At 37.6% G+C, this 25,353-nt stretch overlaps 1 long non-coding RNA gene across 2 annotated transcripts in view; it reads right to left on the bottom strand.

Annotated features, from left to right (window-relative positions):
• Positions 1-25,353, bottom strand: part of LOC101392058 (uncharacterized) — a 56,478-nt gene that overhangs the window by 5,336 nt on the left and 25,789 nt on the right. The window contains exons 1-2 of one of the 2 annotated variants that reach the window (XR_015548560.1): positions 5,366-6,518; positions 719-917 (exon numbers count right to left, since the gene is read on the bottom strand). This is a non-coding gene — a long non-coding RNA (uncharacterized LOC101392058). Of the gene's footprint in view, positions 1-718; positions 918-5,365; positions 6,519-25,353 lie in introns of those variants that run through there. The other variant, XR_015548559.1, reaches the window with a different exon arrangement.

Genomic DNA, 25,353 nt, shown 5'->3' with positions numbered 1-25,353 from the left:
AAATATATTTCAAACCAGGAAAACATTTCTACTTTGAAGACTTCAAATTGCTTAACATTTAATCTCTCATCTCCTGCATTATTCAAAAATGACTACTTAAGTCTTCAATAAAATTCTACATTGTTATAAAACTTTTCTATTGTCATAGTACTTATCACTGCCTGACATTTTATTATATATATACTTCTTGTTCTGTCTCCATTTGATTTTTTTCCACCATCTGATTTTAAGAAACAAGAGCCTTATATTTTGTTAAAATGTAAATCTTATTTAAATAGCTATTAAATTAATATCATGAAGATTGTTCTTGATTTTAGTAATATAGTACATCTGATACTCAGAAACAAAGGCAACACCATTATAATACATTCTGTAATAAAAGGAATGCACAATATGTCACCATTGTACATAGAGGGCATAATATGCCATCTATTTTTTTTTTATATATAATTTTACTTATTTATTTTTCCCCCAAAGCCCCAGTGGATAGTTGTATGTCATAGCTGCACATCCTTCTAGTTGCTGTATGTGGGACGCGGCCCCAGCATGGCCGGAGAAGCGGTGCGTCGGTGCGCGCCCGGGATCCGAACCCGGGCCGCCAGTAGCGGAGTGCGCGCACTTAACCGCTAAGCCACGGGGCTGGCCCGATGCCATCTATTTAACTGATGATATTAACAGGGAAACCTTTGCCCTTTTTGACTAAATTTTACTTTATTACCTAAGCAGCCAGTAATGCATTTTTCAATTCTTCTCTGGTAACTTCTGGGCCATCAGTTTGTCCAACTAAACCTACTGTATTATTCTGGGAAGGCCTATCTTGCTCTGCTGTGTCCTTCAGATGGGCACTAAGGTAGACTTTGGATGCAAGAATATATCCATTCAGAATGTATAGAGTAATATCCATCAGTGGGGGGCATCTAAACACAGAAAGAAGAAAAGAAAAACACATGATAAAGAATATAAATTTATAAATTAGCCAGAACATGATCATTAAGTTTAAATAATTAGAAAAATCTGAACAATACCTGAACAACCTGAAAAGAGTAGTAAAGTAACACTTTTCCCACTGAAATATTCATTCTCAAAAGTTATTAATATATATCTTATTCTCTATATTTCAAGATTATATAAATAGTATTATCTATTTCATCTGATTAGCTAAAATCGAATATAATGTATACCCTAAAGAAAAGATATTCTTTTTTGCAAAACATGGCACTATCAGTAAATCTCTTTAGATATGAGCCTGCAAAGCAGCTGTCCTCAAAGAGAAATATTCTATTATTGATGAGATGAAGGAGACTAAAACAGAGTATTTATTCTTTCTACTCCTGTTTCTTCTTGGGAGCAAGACAGCAAGACAACTCTGTATTCCAAGAGTGCTTCATCCACTTGACTGGGTAAATTATTTACTAAGCCTCAGTTTCCTCATCTATCAAATGAGTACAGTTATTCATTCCTCAAAGACTATGAAATTTATAGATTAAATTTCAATGAGATAAGAATAGATATAAAAATTAAATGTAAAAAAAGGAAACAAAAAGATAAATTAGTAACCACTAAAATTTTAACAGCCAAGCCCTTAGAAAAACCTGACAATGCCACTTCTGAGTCTATCACAGAGAGAACTAGCATGTGTGCATAAAAAGGCAGTATAGCTTTGTTTATAACTAAAACATAGGAAACGGCTTAAATGTCCATCAGTCTGTCAATGGTTTTTCTGAATGTCCAAATTTTCTATAATAAACATGTATGTATTTATAATGAAAAAACTGTCAATGGTTAAATATGGCAATGTTTCCCAAATTTGAAGACAAGAATCACCTGGAGTACTTATTTTTTTAAAAAATCCCAAGCTCCACTCCAGACATTCTGAATCAGAGTCTCTGGAGGATAGGCCTACATACGCAATACTATGCAGCAGTTAAAACACATGAGGTAGAACTATGCGTAGTAATATGGAAAACATGTTGAGAACAGTAAGTTTTAAAAAAAGAACAAAAGACTGCCTACAATATACTACTTATGTTTTCTAAATCCACCTTAAACACAAAGGTAAATATTTCTATTTACAAATCTGTAAATACATAGAAAGTAAAGCTACATACACACCATTATGACAACAAAGTTTCCTCTGGAGATGGAACTGGGATTGGTCAAGAGAGGCCAAAGAGGAATTTTGCTTTAGCAATGGCAGCACGGTAGATATGAGAGAGAACAGGACTTTTCACTGTACACCTTTTTCTTGTTGTTATTCTTCTTGTTTTTTCACTTATTAATGTATATTATGAAAACTTTCATATATCATAAAAGAGGGAATATTATAATGAACCTCCAAGAACTCATCACCCAGCTTCAACAGTTATCTACACATGGCCAGTCTTATTTCATCTATATCCCCTCCATTTTCCCACCACCACCACTGGGTTAGTTCAAAGCAAATCCTAAACATATCTTTTTATATGTGTATATGTTTTTACATTGTTGGATATTTTTAAAAAACATATGAATGATCATGTAGTAAAAAAATTAAATTTAAAAAAATGAACAAAATCAAAAGTCAAAACAATAGAACAATAAAGGAAAAACACACTATATCTACAAAGAGCTGATATCCTTTATAGATAAAGAGCTCTTTAAATCAAAAAAGGTAAGCATTCCACAAATTGGTGCAGCCTCTATGGAAAACGGTATGGAGATTCCTCAAAGAATTAAAAATAGAGATGCCCTATGATCCAGCCATCCCACTACTGGGAATCTATCCAACGCACCTGAAATCAACAATCCAAAGAGGCTTATGCACCCCTATGTTCATTGCAGCATTATTCACCATAGCCAAGAAGTGGAAGCAACCTAAGTGTCGCTTGACTGACGATTGGATTAAGAAAATGTGGTATATATATACAATGGAATACTACTCAGCCATAAAAAAATACAAAATTGTCCCATTTGCAACAACATGGATGGGCCTGGAGCGTATTATGTTAAGTGAAATAAGCCAGAAAGAGAAAGACAAACACTGTATGATCTCACTCATATGTGGAATATAAACCAACACATGGACAGAGAAAACTGGACTGTGGTTACCAGGGCAGTGGGGGTGGGAGGTGGGCACAAGGGGTGAAGGGAGTCATATATGTGGTGATGGACAAACAAAAATGTACAACCCAAAATTTCACAATGTTAGAAACCATTAAAACATCAATAAAAAAAAATAAATAAAAATAAAAAATAAAAAAATAAAAAAAAAAGGTAAGCATTCCAGAAACTAGGCTAAAATATAAAGAAGAAATACCAATAGCCAATAAGTATATTAAAATATTCAATCTAACTAAAATATAAATTAAAATGGGAATCCATTTTTCACCTATCAAACTGTAAAGTATTATATAAAATAGTGTAGGAAAGTGTACAATATCAAACACTGCTATGGGAATGTAAACTGGTTCAGTCTTTCTGGATGGCAGAATGAAAACATGAATCAAAAGTCTTGAAAATGAGCATGTTACTTTTGCCCTAATAATTTCATTTTTAAGAATCTGTTCTAAGGAAATACCCAGTACATAGAATAGTCACCACAGCACTATTGATAATAATAAAAAATAGAAATAAACAAAATATCCAACAATAGGGGATTGGGTTAAGCACAGCATATGTATGTGGAATACTATGTAGCCAATTAATACAAGAATATCTATTAACATGAGAAAAGGTTCACAAGTTGTTAAGTAAAAAATCCAGGCTACAAAAACATTACATACATTATGATAACATAATGTAACCACTTCCTGAACTAGCAGAGACGATTCAGGTGAAAGGTTACCTTCTTTTTTTTTTTTTGGTGAGGAAGACTTTTTTTGCTGAGGAAGACTGGCTCTGAGCTAACATCTATTGCCAATCCTCCTCCTTTTTTTCCCCCAAAGCCCCAGTAGATAGTTATATGTCATAGTTGCACATCCTTCTAGTTGCTGTATGTGGGACGCGGCCTCAGCATGGCGGGAGAAGCAGTGCATCAGTGCATGCCCAGGATCCGAACCCCGGGCCGCCAGTAGTGGAGGGCGTGCACTTAACCGCTAAGCCACGGGGCCGGCCTGAAAGGTTACCTTCTTAAGTAGACTTTTAACACTGATAAACTGTTTTAAAAGTGGCTCTTTTCTAGAAGTGTTATTTACTGTTGTTTTCCTTTTATTAGATAATGTCATTTATACTGTATATTCTTCTAACTCCTGTTTTCTATGAGACCTTGATCTCGCCACACCATATCTGGCTGATTTTGCACATTTTGTCACTTCAAGACTTGTCATCCCCAGGGTTGAGGACAGATGAGTATATTCATAGAGTATATCCTAATTAGTCTCCTTTACTCCAGTTTCTTTCCCCTCTAAACCATTTAATGCAAAGCTTCTCTTCTTAAGTTACCACCTAAATGACCTCTTTAGCCTAACATTCAAGGCCCTCCATAGTTTGACCCCAACCTAACATTTCAATTCTAAAGTGTGTCCTTCTCAAAAATTTACCCCTCTGATCCAAACCTTTTTCATTCCTGCTTCTACATTTTTGCTCACACTGTTCTTTTTCCCACAATATCTTCCTTGACCCCTAACTCCCATCATTATAGTATCTGTTCATCGAAAGCCTATTTCTATCCTTTAAAATACTACTCAGGTCTCACCCCCTCCACATGTTTCCTGAACTTTTAACAGCATTCATTCATTATACCATTCGTCTACATATGACCATATTATTTAACTTCTCATGTATTTGTCTTATTTACCCATGCAGGTAATAATCACTTTATAGGCAAGCCCCTCAATTGACATATCTTTGATATTACTTAGCATAGCAACTAGAAATTCAAATATTAATGGTGTGAATTAATTAATCCTGCCTTTGGAGGTAAAGCCACTTAAAAGCAATTGATTAAGTTCAGCAAGTGGCAAGGAATTACAGACAAATGTCTAATCAACGAAGCTAACATCACAAATGAGGATGCCAAAAAGATCACAGTTTTAATGCACGTAATGGCTCATAATGAAGCCTTTTCAACAATGCTAGCAGAAATAGTATTATTCTTTACTGGTCTTAACTCTGAAAGAAAGAACAGGCATTACTGAGAGTTGCCAAAACTAAGAATGACATTTCTTTACAGCTAGGTTTTATTAATCACATATTAAATATTAAACTGAATATATAGTTCATGAATATAGACAACTAAAAAAAGCCAAAAAGAAAGAAAACCTCACAGGTCATACTGCCAGTTATCTGCAAGAACACTAAGATAGAAGTTTAAACTGAATTTTTTCAATTTCTTTTGACTCTCCAAAGTGTAACTCTATAATAAAAATGAAACTCAAATGACACATACCTGTGTACCCTCTGATCACATCTTAGGACAATAAGAGCATCTATCATCAGGTCATTCTGAGTATACTTTTGTTGTCGTACAAACTTTATTGAAGGTTGAAGTACATTAACTGTCATTACCCACAGCCTGATGAGAAAATAATCACATGTTCGAAAACAAAAACAGCTATATTATAATTGAAACCTGTAGCCATCCAGTCCTTTCTATCTTAGAAAGATATATTCTGGAAAAAGTTAGAAAACAGGTGTGAATGAACTTGGAAAAATTAAAACCTATAGAAACCTAACCTATTATTATGTCTCTAAAACAAATGAAGATAAAACAGTAAACACAAAGTAGTTTCAAAAATGTTCACAGTTGTAATGGAATAATCATGGCATATAAAATAAAAACTTCAACTCAGTTATACCATACTTGCTATATGAGCCTTTGTAAGTCACTGAGCCTCTCTGAACTGTTTCCTCATCTGTAAAATAGGAATATAATACCTGTAAATGAAATAATACTTACCAAAGCACTTTAAAACTATATCTGGCCCCATAAATTAAGTCACTGTTCTGTATTTATCATCATGAAATCTCAATGTGAGATGCCACTTAGAGATTAGACATCAATAGACTGTACGTGGTTACTAACCTGACTGCACATCAGAATTACTGAGGGGTATGCCAATATGGAAAGTACCTGATTTGTTTTTTGTTTGTTTTTTTTTTGAGGAAGATCAGCCCTGAGCTAACATTCATGCTAATCCTCCTCTTTTTGCTGAGGAAGACTGCCTCTGAGCTAACATCTATTGCCAATCCTCCTCCTCTTTTTTTTTTCCCCCAAAGCCCCAGTAGATAGTTGTATGTTATAGTTGCACATCCTTCTAGTTGCTGTATGTGGGATGCAGCCTCAGCATGGCCAGACAAGTGCTGCACGCCCGGGATCCAAACCCGGGCCGCCAGTAGTGGGGAGCATGCACTTAACCGCTAAGCCACGGGGCCGGCCCATGATTTCTTACAGTGAAGTCCAGGAGTCGAGTCCATCAGCCCTACCTCACACACAGAGCTTGCCCACTCTTAAATATGAGTGGACAGCCAAAAATCATTAAACACATAAAGAAGACTTCTACTTTGAAAAAGATTAACATATACAAGCAGAAAAAAAGGAACTCTAAAGAAACAGAGAATGTAGGGATGAGAAGAAAATTTTTTTAAAAACCTATAATTAATATCCTTAAAGGACAGAATATTTCATATATGAAACAAGAACAGAAGGCATTTAAAAATATTCAGATAAGAAAGAGCTCTTAGAAATTAAGAATAAAACAGAATTTTTTCTAAATTCAAAGGAAAAATAAGAAGATAACATTGAGGAAATATCCAGAGAGTATATTCAAAAGGTAAATTAAAAAATAGAGGAGAAAATCAGAGAATAAGTCCAAGAGGTTTAAAATCCAAATCACAAAAAATTTGAGAAAATAGAGGGAAAGATATTATTGAAGGAAAAAATATATACAAGAAAATGTCATAGAAATGAAGGCATTAGTACCCAGACTAAAAAAAAACCCAACCAAGTGCCCAACACTATGAATAAAAAAAGAGCCACACCCAAATACATCACAATGAAATTCCAGAAAACAGTGATAGAAAAAAAACTAAATCCTTTAAGAGAGAAAAAACAATGGTCACCTACAAAGGATTGGGAATTGGTATAACATCAGATTATTCAATAGCAATACGGGAAGGTCTGATTCATTCAGTAGAAGGAAGCCTTCAAATTTCTGAAAGGAAAAATGAGCTGGAATTCTACACCTAGGCTAAATATTAATCACATATGAAGGGAAGAATAAAAACCTTTTCATGCATGCAAGTCTCAAAAAAAAAGTAGGTTTCCCAAACAGCCCTTCTCAGGAAGCAACTTGAGTATGAGTTCCACTCACTAAAATGAGGAACTAAACCAAGAAAGAGAAAAACATGGAATCCAACAAAGAAGAGAGACAAAAGCAATTCCAGGATGGCTACCGTGCATGTCCCAGATTGAAACATGAGGATGGAAGGCTCTGAAAGGAATATTTCCAAGAAAAAAATGTTACTGATACCTTACTTGATGTGTTATAACTAACTGTAAAGTAAATTTCGCCTCAATATGGAGTTTGCGGATGAATTAGTTATTGATACAAAAAAAAAAAGAAACCCAAAAAACCCTGAGCAAATGGAAAAGAGGCAAGTATTAACTCAGGGTTTGTGTGTGGGATATGGAGGGCAGTTATATAAGAAAGAAATTGTAATCAAAGGATATCGCATAGGTCAACTATAAATAACACTTATGTAGTCATCATAATATGCATGCTGAATATTGTTTTAACCAAAAATTTTGATATAACTGTGTTGGGAGAAATGGAGCAAGGGAAAGTATGTATGTTGGGGGAAGAGGGACTCATAGGGGAGGAAGCAAGAACGAATGCTAAATCTTCATCTTGTATAGTAGGAAGTCAAAAGATAATTTCTAAATTGGAAAGTCAGAAAATCATAGTAATTATAAACATATTACTAAGATATATGGGAGGATACAAATGCCAGAATAAAAGAATAAAAGAGCTGAAAATAGTTGTCTCTGGGGAGCAAGAGTCTAAAATGTGAAGGTGTGGGCAGACCTTATATACTATTTAACTTCTTAAGTTATGTGCGTTTATTAATTTGATATAAGTAAAAAATTAAATTTAAAAAGTATAGAAATTCCCAGACCTACTGAATCAAAATCTCAGGTAAGTCCAGCCCAGTATTCTGTTTTTCAGAGCTGACCAGGTGTTTTTGATGCAATATATGGACCAGCAGAGACCAATTTGACTAAAGATAAAATAAAGATAAAATAATTAATCCAGTGTTCTCTATACTTTGCTGCATACTGGAATCAACTGGAGAATCTTTAGAAAAGTACTAATGCCTGACTCCCACCCACAGACATTCTGATTTAACTGGCATGGGTTATGACTGGGGACGAGTTTTTAAAGCTCTCCAGGTGATTTTAATGTGCAGCAAAATTTGGATCCACTGCAATGATGCAAGACACAATAGTGATCTAAATTACAATGAGCCACAAATGACAAATGCCTATACAGGAGAACTCCCTTTTAAAGAACTTTCTCAAGTTGGAAATACTTTAAGGTTTCTGTTTCTTAAGATAAAGTTTATTTTTTTCCTTAAAGTTATAACAACTCTTTAATTAGCAGTCTTCAGAAAGGATTTATATTGTTAAATACCCAACAATTAAGTTTAGGTTATTGTAGATAATCACTGCTATACACTTATCTATTACATGTAACAATACACTGAAATCACCTTCTAGGCATCACAGTATTAAGAACCATCCATAGTTTATTGACCGTTTGAAGAATTATCCACGGAACCCCTGAATTCAATAGCTGGTTCATATTGGATGTTAATACTGCTGCATATGGTATAAGTTCACTGGCAGAGTAGAGTCAGGTGTTCTAGAATCTGCATCACTTGTATGTGTCTTACTGGGGGACAGCTGAAAATGCTAAAAGGAAAACCTAGCAGTCATAATCTAAATTCTATACAGTTTACCAAATAGGAGGTAACATTGCTTTATCAGACTATAGGGCAAACAAATCAAGAAAACGATGTTGCTTTAAAAGTAAAACTTTCAATCCTAGAAATAGTTTTGACTATGTTTAAAATAAGGACCATGGGGCTGGCCCTGTGGCTTAGCGGTTAAGTGCGCACGCTCCGCTACTGGCGGCCTAGGTTCAGATCCCGAGCGCGCACCGACACACCGCTTCTCTGGCCATGCTGAGGCCGCGCCCCACATACAGCAACTAGAAGGATGTGCAACTATGACATACAACTATCTACTGGGGCTTTGGGGGAAAAAAAAGGAGGAGGATTGGCAATAGATGTTAGCTCAGAGCCGGTCTTCCTCAGCAAAAAAGAGGAGGATTAGCACAGATGTTAGCTCAGGTCTGATCTTCCTCACACACAAAAAATAAATAAATGAGGACCTTAAGAAAAATTCATGTAGGTGTAGTTATTTCATAAAGAACAAAAAATATCTCATTTTAAAAATCACATTAGTGACCTAAAGACAAATGTCATTTCCTTGGTGATTCAGGCTGATTTTAAAAATTGATTGAAATATGAAAATATAGCCAAATATTGCTTTTGGTAGTAACATTCATTTGAAAATTCAAATTTCTTGATACCTTCCTCCAGGTGGCCCCCTTTATAGGTTATAAGCACCCAGCAGGTTGCTGTTATTAAAAAACACCTAGGACTGTGCTCTTCAATAGAATAATCACTAACCACATCTGGCTATTGAGCACTTGAAATGTAGCTGGTCCAAAATGAGATGTGCAGTAAGTATAAAATACACACATGTCTTGACATGAGTACAGCCATGTTTGGCCGCTCCATTGACCTACAGCCACCAGCACAAAAAGAAATATAAAAGCTGCTTTCTGCGTGGTGGAAACTGGCCCTTCTCCCATGGAGATAGTTGCAATGTGTAAAAATTTCAAGGCCCTTCGGGCGCCGCAGCCTGGGACAGACTGGCCATCTGTGCCAGGCTGGGACGATAAGCAGGGTAAACAATGCGTGTACACAACTACTGGGCTGGGACAATAGCCAGGGGGCTCGGTGCACGTATGCCACTGATAACCATTTGTGCATGGGAACACAAAATGCTTGCTCTGTAAACTCTGTAACTGCTTATATAAACTGCTGAAAACCAAGGCCTGGTGAGAGTTCCACCTGTGGAAGGGACGCCTTGCCAGGACGTGTGATCCTTGGCCAGCCGTGTCGATTGACAGGACTCTCCCGGCAGTGGGGCGTGGATGTTGTGAGTAATTGATTTATTGTGAAGTAATGGATCTGATGTGTTCTCTTTTCGGTCAACCTGGTGTTTCTCTTTCCGGTTGATTTGCGTCATTTCCCTTCAGTCGATCTGGTGTTTCCCTTTCCGATAGATCTGATGTTTTTCCCTCTTATTATATGACCTATTCGGATCTGCTGCTATCTCAGCCGATGTGGATGTTTTCCCTTTCCAGTCGAGCTGGTGTTTTTTCCCTCTTATTATTTGACCTATTCGGATCTGTTTGCGGACTATTGCCTTTACTATCCTCTATATAATAAAATATACCTTCATTCCATTTGTTTGGAGTGGAAAGTTTCTTTTACGTCTCTGATCAAATCCCCGAACCTCTCATAACACACCAGATTGCAAAACTTAGTATGGAAAAACAGTAAAATAGCTCATTAGTAGTTTTTATATTGATTACATGATGAAATAATATATTGGATATATTGGGTTAAATAAAATAATTACTAAAATTAATTTTGCCTATTTCTTTTTACTTTTTTAATGTGGCTATAGAAAGTTTAAAATTATATGTGTGGCTTGCATCATACCTTGGTTTGACAGTGGTGATCCAGAACACTATCCATTAACCAGAAGTACACTGCTCTATTACATGGCACTTATTTCTGACCACTATTTCTGACTTCTTTCCGTGGTTTTAGAAACTTCCTAAAACCACACAACCTGTTTAGTGATATAACACAGGACCTATGAGGAAACAGATACAAGCATATCAGAAAGAAATGGTTAAAACTCTTTATTTAAACTCAAAGAGAATTACTTAAAATATATTCACCAAAACATTATTATATCCCCAGGGAAATTCTGCATGATTTTAAGATTTCCATGAGGCTAGCATCTCTTTGTACTACTAAAGGAGAAAAGGGAGTATCAATCTGCTAAACCTTCTTGGAGTTGTTTGGGAGAGTGGCTTTTGGCATTATTAGTCAGGAGCATTCACCTTAACAGGGCATCAGTCCCTGTGATTTCTTCTTCACAGATGCAATCATCCACAATGCTAAATGTGGGTAGTTAGTTGCAAGGAGATGTAGCAAAGCAGAATGCAACCCTTAAAAATTTACAAGAAGTCAACTGGATTCTTCATTCTTAAACACAAAAAGCATCTCTCTCTTCTCTCCCCCTCCCTTCTCCCTTTCATTTTCAGCAATCCAAAGGAATTTGCACTTCTTGTGCATGCATACTACAGTTTGAGAACTTCTGTTTAGTAGTTCAGCCAGAGAATCTGCTTAAATAAAAATCTGCACATGATCTGATACACAGGAAGTTGGAAACTACTACTTTCATCAAAGTTCTCAAGCTTTCTTCCACCCTATCCCAACATAAAAGTATTCCATTAGGAAAAGTTGTTTGACATAGCAGTAGTTCAAGAGTTGAGGGGGGGAGGAAGGAAAAAGAGGAGAAAAGGATGTCCATTTGGGGGAGATCATATATGGTTTGAAAAAGGCCTCACTCAGAAATTCTGATAGGCTTCTATAGGAGAACATGTTCTCTCCTCCAACCCAGTTGAGAATCATTGCTACAGATGGGTAAAATTAAAGTTGCTCACTTTCAGTGCCTAAAAGTTCTCAGGCACTTTATGTAAATTTTCTCATTTCACTCAAACATTCCTACAAGGTGAACAATATTGTCTCCATTCTAATGTAAGGAAACAGGCTGAAAGACATTAATGTCCCGAAGTCACACAGCTAAGTATGTCAGCCAACCAAAGCAGTACTGATGATACCCACAAGAGGGTGCATTTGTCTTCCTTGGAGAAGGGTTAAGGAAGCTCCAAAGGAAAGGGAAATCTTCCTTTTTCTAAATCAAAGTCTTGTTCTAACCTTTTGCTTATAGCATAGTTTGACCATTCATGACTATTATTGTGCAATATCAATAATGAGAAAATAAATGAAGATACTGTAAAAATGCCTGTTTAGATATATGAAATACCACTATGCTAAGTGCTTGGCAAATAAATAATACTGTTGTTACTATACTATTATTATCATCATCAGAGTTATAAGAGTAGTAGTAATAAAAGTACTTTAGATCCAATCATCCCCTTATCATGCAACTTAGATCAAATCATACCACTGCTTAGTCCCAGTAGGGATAGTATCTGTTTCCCTTCTCAGAAAAACTGCTTAAAATTAATGTTTCTGTTTGAAAAGACACTGTAACAATCAAAAGTGGCATAATTTTAAAGTTTAAAAATCTAAATGCACAGGTATATGTATAGTTAAGACTATCCCAAAACAGTCAAAAAAATGACTGCTTACAATAGTGCAAATTAATCTACATTTCATAATCTCTTCAATAAAACAGTTCCGAAATGCTGCCAAATATAACATAATTTCTTTGGAAATAGATTATGCAAAGATATAAGTAAATAAATGAAGACATCTGGCTAAAGACAACCAAAAAAGGCTCATGTTCCTCCTTGAAAACAACCATAAGAAAGGAAGAACAAAATTCCAACTTCAAGGAAACAAACAAATCCACACTCAAACATTATTAAAAACAAGAGAAAACATTATAAAAAAAGAAAAAAATCGAACTTCAAAAAATATTACTATATTTCTATAAGTTTTACACTAAAAATATTATAATAATTCCATGCTATGGAATATTATAGCACAATTAAAAACAATAAGGTATATCCACATGTACTGACATGAAAAGATTTCCAAGACTCCAAGAGAAAAAAAGCAAATCTTGAAGAGAGAAGGTATAATACCATTTACAATTTAAAGAAAGAATTTTTTTACTCTTGTATCTATTAGTTTCAACCATATTGGCTGGCTGCATGCCCAGTTGGGTGAGTAGTGTGGGATAGGTTGTGGAAAGACCAAAGAAAAGACCCAGAGACGGCAAACGAGACATATAGGTTTATTGGGAGTTACTTACAGGGAGGTCCAGTGGTGGCCGGCTGGACAGCAGTGTGCACCTGCAACTGCAGGCGGGGAGGGGGTTGTTTATATATGCAGAGGACACAAAGGCTATATGCTTGCCAAGAGGGGCTGTCCCGGGTACGACCAGCATTCCCAGGAACCATAGCTCATGGGGAGAGGGGCTCTGTGTCCCTTTAAGGCATGATATTCTTTAAGTGAGATAAGGTAGGATCCGGGCTGGCCAGGCCCTGGATGGTTACAAATCCCAGCAGCTGGGCGTCCTGCCCAGAAGGGAGATAGGAGGACATACAGTTGCAATGGGCTTGTGGGCTCTTGCTGAGCAAGCAAGCCCCAGGCCCTACACATATGAAATTGCATTTTTTGTAGGTCAAAAATAGTTAAATACCAATTTCATATGGTTCAACCTGTGGAAAAAATTGTCTGAAATTATACAACAAAATAAAACAGCTAGGGGTTTTGGGGGAAGAGTTGGGTTTGCAGGGAGTAAGACAGTGAAGGAGGTAAAGAGGAATCTCATTCTTCAATTGTTTGAATTTTTAACATTGAGCACCTATTACACTTTATAACATTATAAACAGTAAAGTACGTTTTAGCAATAAACGTTAACAGTAAAAAGCAAATAAATACCTCCCAACTCCTTCTGCAGCCCTTGAGCCTGTCGAATAAGGAATTTGATAGGAATCTGATGTGTTAAAGAAGATGAATATGATTTGGGCCTTCTTTGCATGGCAGCTATCAGTCAAAGATGAAAAGTATAAGATAAAGTGTCAGAAACAACAGAAATCTTAACCTTCAACCCAAGTGGGAACAAAAACAATGTTACTTTTACTTCACTCAATCTGTGAATATAGGTCATAAAAGATGAAGAATCATTACCAAAATAGTGGATACACAGGATGAGCAAGAACACACCTAAGGGCAAGATCTTGAAAATGCCCCAAAATTGAAACTAGTTGGGAGAAAAATCATGAGTGAGAAAGGCCATCTGCAGAAGTGCCCTACACCAGAACAAAAAACAAAAAAACAAAACCACCTGATAAGTAAGTGAAGACTCTTCCAAATCTAATTAGGAAGACCAAATGCAGTCATGACCACAAGGGCTTAAAGCTTCATGATTCTAACAGCCTTATTTTAACTTATCATATATTATGGTGGTGACTGACTCTTTTTGAGGAAGTTGGGCAATATGAATTGGACTTCCTTCTCTCACAACTTCTACCTTCAGCTAGCTAACAAGTCCATTTTTTTTTTAGAACTCCATCTTAATTTCTGTTCTTTTTCTGCTGTCCTAATTCAGTGCCTACTCATCGTTTGTTTAAATATCTATTATGGCCCAATTTCCCTGACTCTAATTTCTCTTCTCTTTAAATCATCCTTCACACTGCTGTCATAGTCCTCTTATTTAAATACGGATTTGGCCAGATCATGTGTCTCTGGCTCCATGCTCAAAAACCTTCAGTGGATTCCTAGATGCCACAGAATAAAGGTCCTTGCCAATCAATGCTATTTTTCTCTGTCTCATCTCCACCATACTCTATATGCCTGACATCCTCAACTCATTCCAAGGTACTTTGCTTGTATACCACAGGACTATATGACAATCTAAACTAGGGTGTTCATAGTTTAAAAAAATCATATCCAATATACTTATTCTTTTTCAAATATAAACGACAAAGTGTAAAGCTCAACAAATTATTTTTTGATTGAAAACAAGAAGTATATAAGTACAAGTGTTAGAATAAAGGGTGAGAATCATTACCTATACAGACCATATAACTCTTGATTAGATATAATCCCCCTTGTAAATTAATAAATTAGCATCCTAGTTTTCCACACCAATCTTTTATGAATTAAGAATGTGTTTCAGACAGCAGTTAAAATATAGGTTTCAGAGACAATCAAAATCCTGGTTCAGAGTGACGTTAGCTTCATGGCAGAGTGAGCTTTCCCCATTGAACTCTCCCCCTCTAAAACACAACAAAAAGGACATTCATATTCCAACAGAAGCTATTCACACAGCACAGGGGACGTCTGAGGCACCCAGGCAGCCGTACACCCGAGGACAGAGGTGCTGGAATCCCCAGAGTGAGTGGAAGGAGGTAAGAGGAGCTCCCTTCCTTCCCCAAGGACTGCGACCCAGAGAATCAGACCACAAGGCTCTCAGACGAGGGAGAGGGGTGTCTCGCTGCATGAAAACCAGCGCTCTCTAAGACCCCTCACAGCCCATGGGGATCCCCTTAAGGAGGGAGCAGAACTGTTGCAGGGTAGTTTCAACAAGCTAGCCCCTCGGGAGAGCAGAGAGCAACAGTGAGGTGAGAAACCTCTGAGATCAGGGAGGCGGAAGTAAGCACCCCTCCCCCACCCGGCCTGCCCAACCAGCACTTCAACACAGCGGTGATTCAGCTCAGCCCCGTCCCCAGAGGCAGCGGCCCCCAGGTGCCCAGGCCCCACCAGCAGGGGCAGCATGACCACGCCCCACCCCCACAGGCAGTGGCCCCCAGGTGCCCGGGCCTGACCAGCAGTGGGGCGAGCCTGCGCCCCTGCACCAGAGGCAGCGGCAGCTCAGGCCCCACCAAGCCACAGCCCCAGCTCCTTCGGCTTGATGGCCCCCGTCCCCCTGGCTCCAGCTGCTTCCACTTGGCCTGTGCTCAGGCTCCAGCTGACTTAGCACCAGCAACTTCGGCCCACCACACTCCAGTTCTAGCTTCTTCAGCCCAGCAGCGCTCCAGCCCCAGCTTCTTTGGCCCAGCAGCACTCCAGCTCCTCCTTCGTCGGCCCAGCGCACTCCAGTTCCAGCTTCTTTGGCCCAGCGGCGCTCCAGCTCCTGCTTTTTCAGCCCAGCAGCACTTCAGCTGCAGCTGCTCCAACCCACCCGCACTGAGCCCCAGCTGCTTTGGCCTAGCTGCACTCCAGTCCCAGCTGTTCCCACACTCCAGCTCCAGCTGTTCCCACGCTTCCCCCCAGGGGCCTCCACTCAGCCAGGCCTCAGATCAGCCAGGGGCCAACGAGAGTGCCCAGGGATTGAGGCGGGCCAGAATACACAGCCCTTGACCCCCACCCAATGGCAGCAAGAGGAAACTACAACCATATATTTTCACTATGAGGAAAAGTAAGCCAACACTGACAGGCACTATGCAAAATATATTAAATCTCCAGACCAAAAGGAAAATGACAAGCACCCAGAAGTCAATCCAGAAAGCACAGAAATGTATAATCTTAATGACAGAGAATTCAAAATAGCCATCATAAAAAAGCTTAATGAAATACAAGAAAACACAGACAGATAATTCAATGAAATCAGGAGTTTCTTCACAAAAGAGACTGAAACTATAAAAAAAAAAATCAGAAATATTAGAGATGAAAAACAGGAGGAGATAAAGACAAATCTGGAAGCCTTAAGCATCAGAGCTGACAATATGGAGAAAAGAATTAGCAATATTGAGAAATGCTCCAGATGGAGGAGGAAAGAGAACTAAGACTAAAAAGAAATGAAGAAACTCTCCGAGAAATATCCAACTCAGTTAGGAAATCCAACATAAGGATTATAGGTATTTCAGAGGGAGAAGAGAGGGAAAAAGGAACAGAGAACTTGTTCAAAGAAATAATGGCTGAGAACTTCCCAAACCTGGGGAAGGAGGTAGAAATACCAGTGAATGAAATTAATAGATCTCCTAAATATATCAACACGAAAAGACCCTCTCCAAGACATATAGTAGTAAAGCTGGCAAAAATCAATGACAAAGAAAAAATATTCAGGGCAGCTAGACAAAAAACATAAATAACATACAAGCGATTTCCTATCAGGCTCTCAACTGATTTCTCGACAGAAACTTTACAGGCTAGGAGAGAGTGGAATGATATATTCAAAATTCTGAAGGACAAAAACTTTCAGCTCAGAATACTCTATCCAGCAAAAATATCCTTCAGTTATGTTGGAGAAATAATAACTATCCCAGATAAACAAAAGCTAAGGGAGTTCATTGCCACAAAACCACCACCACAAGAAGTGCTTAAGAAGGCCCTCATCCCTGAGAAAAAAAAGAGAAAGGGGATTCAAAGTTTTGAACAAGGAAGAAAACAGGTCAACAAAACCAGAAAAATTGCAGTCCTCTATCAAAATAGATTAGCAAACACTCAATTATAAAACCAAAGATCAAGGGAAGGTAAGCACCAAGTATAAATATAACCTCATCATGTTAAACACAAACTCACAACACAAGAAGGAATAAGATGTGACAATAACTTAGAAGGGGAAGAGGAAAGGGATTGAATCAACTTAGTCTAAGGGAATAAGAGCCATCAAAAAATGGACTATCACATCCACGAGATTTTTTATACAAACCTCATGGTAACCACTAACCAAATAATCAGAACAGAATCACACACTATAAAGAAAGAGAAAACTAAGAGAACCCCCATGCACAACTACCAAATGGAATTGGTAGTCCGAAATACATGGGACGAGAAACAAAAGAAATACAAAAGAACTGGAAAAAGAGCGATAAAATAACAACAACAAGCCCCCATATATCAATAATTACCCTAAATGTAAATGGACTGAACTCTCCAATCAAAAGACACAGAGTGGTGGGATGCGTTAAAAAACAAGGCCCAACAATATGCTGCCTCCAGGAAACACATCTCAGCTCTAAAGACAAACACAGGGTCAGAGTGAAAAGATGGAAGACAATACTCCAAGATATTGACAAACAAAAGAAAGCAGTTGTTGCCATACTTATATCAGACAAAGTTGACTTCAAGATAAAACAGGTAATAAGAGACAAAGAGGGGCAATATATAATGATAAAAGGGACACTCCACCAAGAAGACATATCACTGTTAAATATATATGCACCCAATACAGGAGCACCAAGGTACATAAAGCAACTATTAACAAACCTAAAAAGAGACATTAACAACAACACAATAATAGTAGGGGATCTTAACACCCCACTCTCATCAATGGACAGATCATCCAGACAGAAAATCAATAAGGAAATAATGGACTTAAATGAAAAACTTGATGAGATGGACTTAATAGATATATATAGAGCACTCCATCCAAACACAGCAGATGACACATTCTTCTCAAGCGCGCATGGAACATTTTCAAGAATAGACCATATGTTGGGAAACAACGCATGCTTATATAAATTTAAGAAGGCTGAACAAACATCTTTTCCGACCATAACACCATGAAGCTAGAAATCAACTACAAGGAAAAAATCGGGAAAGTGACAAAGCTGTGGAGACTCAACAACATGCTACTAAACAACCCATGGATCTTTGATGAAATTAAAGGAGAAATCAAATCATATCTGGAGACAAATGAAAATGAAAATACACCGTACCAACTCATATGGGATGCAGCAAAAGCGGTCCTGAGAGGGAAACTCATAGCAATACAAGCCCACTTTAATAAACAAGAAAAACCCCAAATAAGCAACCTCAAACTACACCTAACAGAATAAGAAAAAGAAGAACAAACAAAGCCTAAAGTTAGCAGAAGGAGGGAAATAATAAAAATCAGAGCAGAAATGAATGAAATTGAAATAAAAAAAAAAGTAGAAAGGATCAATGAAACAAAGAGCTGGTTCTTGGAGAAGATAAACAAAATTGACAAACCCTTAGCCAGACTCACCAAGAAAAACAGAGAGAAGGCTCAAATAAATAAAATTAGAAATGGAAAAGGAGAAATTACAACAGATACCACAGAAATACAAAAGATTATAAGAGAATACTATGAAAAACTATATGCCAACAAATTGGACAATCTAGAAGAAATGCATAAATTCTTAGACTCATACAACCTCCCAAAACTGAATCAAGAAGAAATAGAGAACCTGGATAGACCAATCACAAGTAAAGAGATTGAAACAGTAATCAAAAATCTCCCAAAAAATAAAAGTCTAGGACCAGATGGCTTCCCTGGAGAATTTTACCAAACATTCAAAGAAGACTTAATACCTATCCTTCTCAAACTATTCCAAAAAATAGAGGAAGATGGAACACTTCCCAACACATTCTATGAGGCCAACATCACCGTAATACCAAAGCCAGGCAAAGACAATACTAAGAAGGAAAACTACAGACCAATATCCCTGATGAACATAGATGCAAAAATCCTCAACACAATATTGGCAAACCGAATACAGTAATACATTAAAAAGATCATACACCATGATCAAGCGAGATTTAGACCAGGGACACAGGGATGGTTCAACATCCACAAATCAATCAATGTGATACACCACATTAACAAAATGAGGAATAAAAACCATATGATCATCTCAATAGATGCAGAGAAGGCTTTTGACAAGATCCAACATCCATTTATGATAAAAACTCGCAACAAAATGGGTATAGAAGAAAAGTACCTTAACATAATAAAGGCCATATATGACAAACCCACAGCCAACATCATACTCAATGGGGAAAAACTGAAAGCCATCCCTCTGAAAACAGGAACAAGACAAGGGTACCCACTCTCACCACTCCTATTCAACACAGTACTGGAGTTTCTGGCCAGAGCAATTAGGCAAGAAAAAGGAATAAAAGGAATCCAAATAGGCAACGAAGAAGTGAAACTCGCGCTGTTTGCAGATGACATGATCTTATATATAGAAAACCCTAAAGAATCCATTGGAAAACTATTAGAAATAATCAACAACTACAGCCAAGTGGCAGGGTACAAAATCAACTTGCAAAAGAATGAAAGTAGACCATCTCCTTTCACCATACATAAAAATTAACTCAAAATGGATCAAAGACCTGAAGGTGAGACCTGAAACTATAAACTCCTGGAGGAAAATATAGGTAGTACACTACTCGTCATCAGCCATAAAGGGATCTTTTTGAATTCCATGTCTACTTGGACAAGGGAAACAAAAGAAAAAATAAACAAGTGGGACTTCATCATATTAAAGAGCTTCTACAAGGCAAATGAAACCAGGATCAAAATGAATAGGGAACCCACCAGCTGGGAAAAAATATTTGCAAACCATATATCCGACAAGGGATTAATCTCCATAATATATAAAGAACTCACACATCTGAATAACAAAAAAACAAACAACCCAATCAAAAAATGGGCAGAGGAACTGAACAGACACTTCTTCAAAGAAGATATACAGATGGCCAATAGGCACATGAAAAGATGCTCAACATCACTAATCATCAGGGAAACGCAAATCAAAACCACACTAAGGTATCATCTTACACCCGTTAGAATGGCTATAATCACCAAGACAAAAAACAACAAATGCTGGAGAGGCTGTGGAGAAATGAGAACCCTAATCCACTGCTGGTGGGAATGCAAACTGGTGCAGCCTCTATGGAAAACAGTATGGAGATTCCTCAAAAAATTAAAAATAGAAATACCTTATGATCTAGCTATCCCACTACTGGGTATCTACCCAACGAACTTGAAATCAACAATCCAAAGAGGCTTATGCACCCCTATATTCATCGCATTATTCACTATAGCCAAGACATGGAAGCAACCCAAGTGTCCCGCAACTGATAATTGGATAAAGAAGATGTGGTATATATATACCATGGACTACTACTCAGCCATAAAAAAAGACAAAATCCTCCCATTTGCAACAACATGGATGGACCTGGAGGGTATTATGTTAAGTGAAATAAGCCAGAAAGAGAAAGACAAACAGTGCATGATTTCACTCATATGTGGAAGATAAACCAACACACGGACAGATAGAACTATTTGGTGGTTACCAGGGGCTAGGGGGGTGGAGGGTGGGCACAAGGGGTGGAAGGATACACTTATATGGTGACTGACAAACAATAATGTACAACAAAAATTTCAGAATAAAAAAAAAAAACTTAACAAAAAAAAAAAAATCCCGGGTCCAACACTTACTACTGAGGGAAGTAGTCCTAGCCAGAGCAATTAAGCAAGAAAAAGAAATAAAAGGCATTCAAATTGGAAAGGAAGAAGTAAAACTGTCACTCTTTGCAGATGACATGATATTGTACATAGAAAACACTATAAGACTCTCTCAAAAAACTGTTAGAACTAATAAACGAATTCAGTAAAGTAGCAGGATAAAAAAATCAATACATAAAAATCTTTTGCATTTCTATACACTAATAACAAACTATCAGAATGAGAAATTAAGAAAACAATCCCATTAACAACTGCATCAAAAAGAATAAAACACCTAGGAATAAATTTAACCAAGGAGGTGAAAGACCTGTATATTGAAAACTACAAGACATTAATGAAAGAAACTGAAGAAGACACAAATAAAAAGAAAAATATCCCACACTCATGGATTGGAAGAATCGATATTGTTAAAATGTCCATTCTACCCAAAGCAATCTACAAGCCAAGAAGAAAACAGAGGCAGTAAGCTCCTTGACATAGGTCTTGGGAATGATTTTTTGAATGTGACACCAAAAGCAAAAGCAACAAAAACAAAAATCAACAAGTGGGACTACATCAAACTAAAAAGCTTCTGCACAGCAAAGGAAACCATCAACAAAACGAAAAGACAACCTAACAGTTGGGAGAAGATATTTGCAAACCATACTTCTGATAAGGGCTTAATCTCCAAAATATATAAAGAACTCATGCATCTTACCAACAAAAAAACTACCAACCCAATTAAAAAATGGACAAAAGACCTGAACAGACATTTCTCCAAAGAAGATATACAGATGGCCAACAGATACATGAAAAGATGTTCAAAATCATTAACTATCAGGGAAATGCAAATCAAAACTACAATGAGATATCACCTCACGCCCGTCAGAATGGCTATAATTAACAAGACAGGAAACAACATGTGTTGGAGAGGATGTGGAGAGAAGGGAACTCTCATACACTGCTGGTGGGAGTGCAAACTGGTGCAGCCACTATGGAAAACAGTATGGAGATTCCTCAAAAAATTAAGGACAGAACTACCATATGATCCAGCTATTCCACTGCTGGGTATTTATCCAAAGAACTTGAAAACACCAATGCGTAAAGATACATGCACCCCTGTGTTCACTGCAGCGTTATTCACAATAGCCAAGACTTGGAAGCAACCTAAGTGCCCATCTAGGGAGGAATGGATAAAGAAGCTGTGGTATATATACACAGTGGAATACTACTCAGCCATAAGAAACGATGAAATCCAGCCATTTGTGACAACAGTCATGGCCACTGAGGGTATTAAGCAAAGTGAAATAAGTCAGAGGGAGAAGGTCAAATACCATATGATCTCCCTCATTAAGTAGTAGATAATAACAACAACAAACAAACACAGAGAGACAGAGATTGGATTGGTGGTTACCAGAGGGGAAGGGGGGAGAGAGGAGGGCAAAAGGGATAATTAGGCACATGTGTGTGTTGATGGGTTGTAATTAGTATTTGGGTGGTGAACATGATGTAATCTATGCAGAAATAGAAGTATAATGATGTACTACTTAATGTAGTACCAATGTTACTGCAATAAACCAATGTTACTGCAATAAACAAAAAATTTTAAAAAAGAAAGAAAGAAAGTGCCCCTCCCCCCAGCCTAGCGCACCAGCTCAGCTGGTCCCCGGCCAAGGCAGTGGACCCATACCAGAGTGCCTGTGCGTGCATGTGTGATCTACAAAGCGTCTGCAGTCAGCAGGCAAATACAGATGAGCCCTATTGTTACAACTTCCAGCAGACGCAGCGGGTTCAGAACACAGATCTCCTGCCCACCACACCACCCCCCATGGTGGCAGGTGGAATCTGCGACCTGACACTACTACTATGTGCCAGCAAAGGATCACTTCGTCAAATGCCGTGAAGAACTACATTAACACTCCACAGCAGAAGGAAAACGACAAGCCTCCAAAAATGAATCCTGAACTCACAGAAATTTACAATCTATTTAACAGAGAATTCAAAATAGTTGCCATAAAGAAATTCAGTAAGTTAAAAGAAAACTCAGAAAGATAGTTCAATGAACTCAAGAATAAAATTAATGAACAGAAAGAATTCTTCACAAAAGAGACTGAAACTCTAAAAACAACAAAACCAAACAGAAATTCTGGAGGTGAAGAACACAATGAATGAGATAAAAAACAATCTAGAAACCTTTAAAAACAGAGTTGACATCAAAACAGCATGGTACTGGTACAAAAATAGACACACAGGTCAATGGAACAGAACTGAAAGCCCAGAAATAAAACCACACATCTACAGACAGCTCTTCTTCAACAAAAAAGCCAAGAAAATACAATGGAGAAAGGCAAGTCTCTTCAATAAATGGTGTTGGGAAAGCTGGACAGCCACACACAAAAGAATGAAAGTAGACAATTATTTTACACCACACACAAAAATTAACTCAAAATGGATTGAAGACTTGAAGGTAAGACCTGAAACCATAAAACTCCTAGAAGAAAATACAGACAGTATACTCTCTGACATCAGTCTTAAAAGGATCTTTTCAAATACCATGTCTACTCGGGCAAGGGAAACAAAAGAAAAAATAAACAAATGGGGCTACATGAGACTAAAGAGCTTCTGCAAGGCAAAGGAAACCATGAAGAAAACGAAAAGACAACCCACCAACTGGGAGAAAATATGTGCAAATCATATATCTGACAAGGGCTTAATCTCGAAAATATATAAAGAACTCACACAACTCAACAACAAAAAAACAAACAACCTGATCAAAAAATGGGCAGAGGATATGAACAGACATTTTTTCTAAAGAAGATATACAGATGGCCAACAGGCACATGAAAAGATGTTCAACATCACTAATCATCAGGGAAATGCAAATCAAAACTACAATGAGATATCACCTTACACCTGTTAGAATGGCTATAATCACCAAGACAAAAAATATCAAATGTTGGAGAGGATGTGGAGAAAAGGGAACCCTCATACACTGCTGGTGGGAATGCAAACTGGTGCAGCCACTATGGAAAAAAGTACAGAAGTTTCTCAAAAAATTAAAAATAGAAATACCATACGACCCAGCTACCCCACTACTGGGTATTTATCCAAAGAACTGAAATCAACAATTCAAAGAGACTTATGCACCCCTATGTTCATTGCTGCATTATTCACAATAGCCAAGATGTGGAAGCAACCCAAGTGTCCAACAACTGATGAATGGATAAAGAAGATATGGTATATATATACAATGGAATACTACTCAGCCATAAAAAAAGACAAAATCGTCCCATTTGCAACAACATGGATGGACCTTGCAGGTATTACATTAAGCAAAATAAGCCAGACAGAGAAAGACAAACACCACATGATTTCCCTCGTATGTGGAAGATAAACAAACACATGGACAAAGAGAACAGACTAACGGTTACCAGTGGGGAAGCGGGCTGGGAGGTGGGCGAAAGGGGTAAAGGGGCACGTATATATGGTGACGGACAAAGATTAGACTACTGGTGGTGAGCACGATGCAGTCTATATAAAAACTGATAAATAATAATGTACACCTAAAATTACACAATGTTATAAACCACTATAACCGCAATAAAATAATTGGAAAAAAATTAAGCTTTTAAGAGAAAACGATGATGTGATATTAATATTCTAGACCTAAATTCATTATCTTTCACAGATATTTTCCAAAATTTCACTCATTCCTTTTTTTAAAAAATGGGGGAAAACAATCCATGATTTATTTGACTTTCTTGATGGGCAAGTTTGGCAGCTAATTTATCCAAAACAGAATGGTCTAGTTCTAAAGTGACATGTCTTCTCCAGGGTGGAAAGCAGCAGCACCTGCCTTCAAAATATTTCAGATGAAAATTTCGGCCCTGCTCTCTGGGGCATAGCTGTGAAGATGTGATCAGTGTGCTGGAAAGGCCCTCAGGAAAATGCTGCCTTTCCCCAGAGGTGATGCTGTGGCCCGCCTGCATGTCAAGGGGGAGATTTTTTGATTCGGTTGAGAAATCAGATTAACTTCTACAATATTTACAATGGAATTTCAGCCTTACAGCCCCTGATATGGTTTCTAAAACAGAATACTTAAAACCAGTAAAAGAAAAAACCAGAATTTTAAGACCTCATTGGGAAACATAATCTTGAGCACTTGCATTGCGTTCCTCTTCACTTTAGCCATCTGACAAACTATTATATGCCTACAATGCACACGGCAATAAGGTAGACATGGTCCTTGCTCTGTATCATGCTTACTCTAGTCGGAGAGACAAACATAAAACAATATGTCTGAATTACAACTGGGCTGATGACCACAA

This window comes from Ceratotherium simum, chromosome 26 (genome assembly GCF_057802395.1).
Source record: "Ceratotherium simum simum isolate JZ-2026a chromosome 26, ASM5780239v1, whole genome shotgun sequence".
NCBI classification, from domain to species: Eukaryota; Metazoa; Chordata; class Mammalia; order Perissodactyla; family Rhinocerotidae; genus Ceratotherium; species Ceratotherium simum.
The sequence above is the reverse complement of the archived record's forward strand: the minus strand, read 5'-3'. Positions and strand labels throughout refer to the sequence as shown.